Source organism: Nomascus leucogenys, chromosome 13 (assembly GCF_006542625.1).
Source record: "Nomascus leucogenys isolate Asia chromosome 13, Asia_NLE_v1, whole genome shotgun sequence".
NCBI lineage: Eukaryota > Metazoa > Chordata > Mammalia > Primates > Hylobatidae > Nomascus > Nomascus leucogenys.
Genome location: NC_044393.1, coordinates 20430523 through 20436522, shown reverse-complemented (window position 1 = coordinate 20436522; position 6000 = coordinate 20430523). Strand labels below are relative to the sequence as shown.

Sequence of the window (6000 nt, the reverse complement as noted above, 5' to 3'; positions counted from 1 at the left end):
GGTCTGGGTGCCTGGTATCTGAACCCCTTCTTGTCTCCAGGGAATCCCCTATTTTATGAGACTTCATGGGGTGCAATAACTACCTCCACTTAAGAGTAGCTGAAAATGCTAGACACTGACTTTCCCAGCCTTCCCTTAGCTAGGGCCAGGCATGGGGACCAGGGATGCACCTGTGCCACACTTTGACTCAGGGAAGGGATTGGGAGCGCTCTTTTGTGTGATAACTGTGACAACAGTACCTGCAAAATTGAGTTCCTGGTGTAGAAGTGGCAAGGATGCAAACTGTAGCAGTTGGTGCTCAGTGGCAATAACACCATCAGATCAGTCCTGCAATGTCATTCCTGGAAGTCTCAAGTCTTTTTTTTTTTTAGACAGTCTTGTTCTGTCGCCCAGGCTGGAGTGTAGTGGTGCTATCTCAGCTCACTGCAACCTCCACCTCCTGGGTTCAAGCAATTCTCCTGCCTCAGCCTCCTGAGTAGGTGGAACTATAGGCACGCGCCATCACATCTGGCTAATTGTTTGTATTCTTAGCAGAGACAGGGTTTCACTATTTTGGCCAGGCTGTTCTCGAACTCCTGACCTCAAGTGATCCTCCCGCCTCAGCCTCCCAAAGTGCTGGTATTACAGGTGCGAGCCACTGCACCCGCCCAAGCCTCAAGTCTTGTCTAGCTTTCCAAATGATCTGAGAATTTCTGATCCTTTTTAATACACTCCGTTTTTGCTTAATTGGCCAAAGTTAGCTTTAGATCGCCTGCCTATGCTTGGCTAGTTGCTGTACTAGACTCTTCCATGTCTGTTACAAATTTTCCATCCAAACAACTCTGAGGTAGGAATTATTACTGTCCCCTTTTTACCAATGAAGATGCAGAGTCAGAGAAGCTGTTCTTTGCCTGACGGTCACATAGCTAATAAGGGCCAGAGCTGGGACTTGGAGCCCTACAAGCTGGCTCCAGGACTCTCACATTGAACTTTTGTGCTGATCTGCTTCTCACTCTGGCTATTAGGTCCAGGCAGAATGACTGCCAAAATCTCTAGTGAGGAGCTAAGTCAAAAGTTGGCTGGAACAAGCCAAGTGTAAGAAATGGGGTCTTGAAGAGGAGACATTGAACGGGATGCCGCTCCTGGTCAGAGCCTGGCTGCCAAGTTCATGCCGTGCTCCACTGCACATTGGGGAGCTCAGAGCTGGACAGAGCTGGAGGCTGCTGCAGACTTGGTGCCTAGAGCTTCCTGGCCACCTTGGAGCTCCATATGTTCAAGATTAGTCTTTTTTTTTTTTTAAGACTGAGTTTCGCTCTTGTTGCCCCGGCTGGAGTACAGTAGCATGATCTCGACTCATCGCAACCTCCGCCTCCCAGGTTCAAGCAATTCTCCTGCCTCAGCTTCCTGAGTAGCTGGGATTACAGGCATGCGCCACCTCGCCTGGCTAATTTTGTATTTTTAGTAGAGACAGGGTTTTTCCATGTTGGTCAGGCTGGTCTCCAACTCCCGACCTCAGATGATCCGCCCACCTTGGCCTCCCAAAGTGCTGGGATTACAGGCATGAGCCACCGCACCCAGCCAAGATTAGTCATTTCTAAAGATAATTCTGATCAGACAGAACGTGAGCTATAACACCTCATAAATTCAGAACACCCTGCCCTGGTGGGATAGATTGTGCCTCCTTACTTCAGTGGAAAAGTGGTTCGTTTCGGCTGGGTGCGGTGGCTCACACCTGTAATCCCAGCACTTAGGGAGGCTGAGGTCAGGAGTTTGTAGACCAGCCCGGCCAGTATGGTGAAACCCCGTCTCTACTAAAAATACAAAAAATTAGCTGAGTGTGGTGGTGCATGCCTGTAGTCCCAGCTACTCGAGAGGCTGAGACACGAGAATCACTTGAACCCGGGAGGCAGAGGTTGCAGTGAGCCAAGATCACACCACTGCACTCCAGCCTGGGCGACAGAGTGTGACTGTCTTATAAATAAATAAATAAATAAATAAGTGTTTTTTTTTGTTGTTTTTTTTTTTACAAATGTGTGGTTCATACTCCTGGGTGGCCTTATTAGCTTTTTTGGTTAGGAGACAAAGGAAGGAACTTTCTTGGATCAGTGTGTGCTGGTGATTTTATTGCCTTTTCCTTTTAATTCAATCCCACTCTTTCTCTTCCTCAAGTCTTGTCCACCCAGCCCCCTGCCCCAGGAATCATGGGGGAGAAGTCTGGGAGACCACGGAAAAAACACCAATGACACTGAGCTATTAGAGATCAAAACTGGGTCAGGAAGAGTTCATGTTAAGCTTTCACATATGCTAAGAAGGCTGAAAGATACACACTGATTTCCATCTTAATAGTGCCAGTTAACTGACAAATGTGGGACAAGATGAGGGAGAGGTCAAAATCCCCCTAACTTCCCAAAGCAAAAAAACAAGAGTATAACGATCAGAAATGTAATAGTAGTGTCAGAAGCACACAATCAGCTATGGATGGTGAAACATATAATGGTTCTATCTGTTCTGAGATTGTAAAAGCACAATTATTTTCATCAGGATAAAAAATAAAAATGAAGAAAAACTATGCTGTTGAATGGAACATGCTACAACCTATGTTTATTGAGCACATTCCAAGTTTTATATGCATTATCTACAGTCCTCACTGTAAGCCAGCATTTAGAAATTATTAACTTCAGGCTGGGCACGGTGGCTCACACCTGTAATCCCAGCACTCTGGGAGGCCAAGACGGGCGATTCAAGAGGTCAAGAGTTCAAGACCAGCCTAGCCAAAATGGTGAAACCCCGTCTCTACTAAGAATACAAAAATTAGCCGGGCATTGTGGCGGGTGCCTGTAATCCCAGCTGCCTGGGAGGCTGAGGCAGGAGAACTACTTGAACCCAGGAAGCGGAGGTTGCAGTGAGCCGAGATCATGCCATTGCACTCCAGCCTGGGCAACAGAGCAAGTCTCGGTTTTGGCAAAAAAAAAAAAAAAAAAGAAGGAAAGAAAGAAATTATTAACTTCACTTTACAGATAGGATACATTTGCTCAGAGATTATGAAAACTGCCCAAGGTCACCCAGCTGGTACAAGTCACAGCGAGGAATTGAACTTGGTGACAACTACTGATTCTAAAAGTCTTACTCTTGCTTTTTTTTGGGGGGGGCAGGGGGGGAACAGAGTTATGCTCTTGTTGCCCAGGATGGAGTGCAATGGTGCAATCTCAGCTCACTGCAACCTCTGCCTCCTGAGTTCAAGCGATCCTCCTGCCTCAGTCTCCCAAGCAGCTGGGATTACAGGCGCCCGCCACCACATCTGGCTAATTTTTTGTATTTTTATTTTTATTTTTTTTGTAGACAGGGTTTCACCATGTTGGCCAGGCTGGTCTCGAGCTCTTTTTTTTTTTTTTTGACACGGAGTCTCACTCAGTCACCCAGGCTGGAGTACAGTGGCGCGATCTCCGCTCACTGCAAGCTCCGCCTCCCGGGTTGATGCCATTCTCCTGCCTCAGCCTCCCGAGTAGCTGGGACTACAGGCGCCTGCCACTACACCTGGCTAATTTTTTTTGTATGTTTAGTAGAGACAGGGTTTCACCGTGTTAGCCAGGATGGTCTCGATCTCCTGACCTTGTGATCCACCCGCCTCGGCCTCCCAAAGTGTTGGGATTACAGGCGTGAGCCACCGTGCCCGGCCGTCTCGAGCTCTTGACCTCAAGTGATCCACCCGCCTTGGCCTCCCAAAGTGCTGGGATTACAGGCGTGGGCCACTGCACCCGGCCAAAACTCACTCTTTCTACAATCTCTGACAGTGGGAGAAATGCTCTGGGCAGGTGCTGTAGCAAACACCAACTGCATATCAGGCAGAAAGATCCCAAGATTTGTCCCAGCCTTCAAATGGGACGGCCTACTCTCTCTTCAGTGAGAATACTTCATTTCCATTATTAACTGCAAACTGTATTCACCCAATTTTGCACCAAAATACAGCATCCCCAAGAAGAGAACTTTTTTTTTTTTTTTTTTAATAGAGTCTCACTCACTCCGTTGCCCAGGCTGAGGTGCAGTGGAGTGATCATGGCTCACTGCAGCCCGAACTCCTGGGTTCCAGCGATCTTCCCACCTCAGCCTCCCAAGTAGCTAAGACTACAGGTGTGTGCCACCATGCCTCACTAACTTTATTTATTTATTTATTATTACTATTATTATTGGAGAGAAAAGGTGTTACTGTTACCCAGGTCCCAAACTCCTGGCCTCAAGCAGTCCTCCCACCTTGGCCTCCCAAAATGCTGGGATTACAGGCACGAGCCACTTCATCTGACCAAAGAGAATTCTCAAATCCCCCTCTTCCCACTTTCTTTTTCATTTTTTGAGACAAGGTCTCACTGTGTTGCCTAGGCTAGGGTGCGGTGGCACCATGACGGCTCATTGCAGCCTCAACCTCCTAGAATCAATCAATCCTCCCACCTCAGTCTCCCAAGCAGCTAGGACTACAGGGGCGCGCCACCACGCCCAGCTAATTTTTCGTACTTTTAGTAGATACCGGGTTTCGCCATGTTGCCCAGGCTGGTCTCGAACTCCTGGGCTCAAGAGATCCACCTGCCTCGGCCTCCCAAAGTGCTGGGATTACAGGAGAGAGCCGCTGCGCCCGGCCCGTCTTCACTTTAAAAATTTCCAGTGACAGAAATTGTGGAAAGCAACACGAGTTGTGTGTGTTTTAATATCCTAAACTCAAAGACAACCATAAATGTAATTAAAACCTGTCAGAGCTCTCTGCAATCTTCAGTTTGGGTCTTCCAGGCTGCTGCAGCATTTTCACAAATCCACACACCTCTAAAGGCAGGCACAGAGCGCTTTCCTGGGTAGTCGGGTGGCCTGTTAGTAGTTGCAGGCTTCTGGTTTCCCACCTTAATGGCGATGGCAGGGCAACCTGTATTGGTGATGCTCTTTGCACAAGCAGTTCTTTCTGCCCGGAACGCCCTTCCCCAGCCTTTGCCTTAATGAATACCACTCTCTCTTCAAATCTCTGCTCAACATCGGCGCCTTTTTGACCAGCTTAGTCGTCAGACTCCCTAATACAGTTCATAGTTTTCACATTTTTGTAGAATCTATTCAAGTTCTAACTCTTCGCCATGCTTGCCGGCGCTCAAGCCTAGTACCATGGCAAGCGAAGATGCAGAGTTGATAAAAGAGAATTATATGGTGTTATCATTCTCAACACTAAACCTGCGCACCCTTTTCCCTTAAGTAGTTCCTAATAGTCCGGCCCAGCCTTCCGCCCGGCCCCGCCCCCGCCTGGCTCCACTCTGCGCCTGCGCCTTGGGAAGCGAAGCTGGGGCGTTCTCCAACCCCCCGCTGGAAGCCTTCACTATTCTCCTCCCTGTGGTTGGAGCGAAGTTTGGGCACTTGGGTCCTACCGTTGTTATTAGTCTTTGGTCGTAATTGATATTAAAGAACAAAATTAAATGGGTTTATTTTTGGTGAAAAGTTAATTCTCCTTATGTTTGGATTTGCCCCTCATGCACCAAATGGTACAGTCCCACATCAGCCAGGCTCCCTACCCAACAACCCTGTCGCCTGGGACGGAGAGGCGCCTTCCGTGCTGTCGTCATCACGTCGGCCGGAGCTAGCGCTGCGTCCTGGGCCACGCCTGTCGGCGCACCGCCGCGCCTCCCCGGTTACTAAGGGGCCTTGGATACCTGGCTGATCCCCGGGATGCTGGGCGGCGTCAGGTGACTGGTGGTCGCTGGGCCTCAGGTAAAGGGCTCCAACGTGGTGGGCCGGCTGGGGCGTTGGGGCGGCCTGGGAGCTGGCGAGGGCCTCGCCACACTCTTCGTGGCCGCTGGGCCTGTCATAGAACATCCAGGGTCCACCGAGGTGAAGTAAACTGTGGGCGCGGACGTAGCCCGGGGTCCTGGCGCTCCGGCTGGCCGCCCATCTCCACTGCTTCGGGTGGTGCCCATTTTTTAGTCGTTCCGCTGACTATGAAAGAGCATCGGGGGCCGGGCGCGGTGGCTCACGCTTGTAATCCCAGCACTTTGGAAG

General features: G+C 49.6%; 1 protein-coding gene across 1 annotated transcript in view; it reads left to right on the top strand.

Moving 5' to 3' along the window:
* The first annotated feature begins 5568 nt into the window (after positions 1 to 5568).
* The window catches only part of IFT52 (intraflagellar transport 52), a 56405-nt gene continuing 55973 nt past the window's right edge, over positions 5569 to 6000 (top strand). Inside the window, exon 1 of the mRNA XM_030826345.1 lies at positions 5569 to 5712. The gene's annotated coding sequence lies outside the window, so the exon portion shown is untranslated. The remainder of the gene's footprint in view (positions 5713 to 6000) is intronic.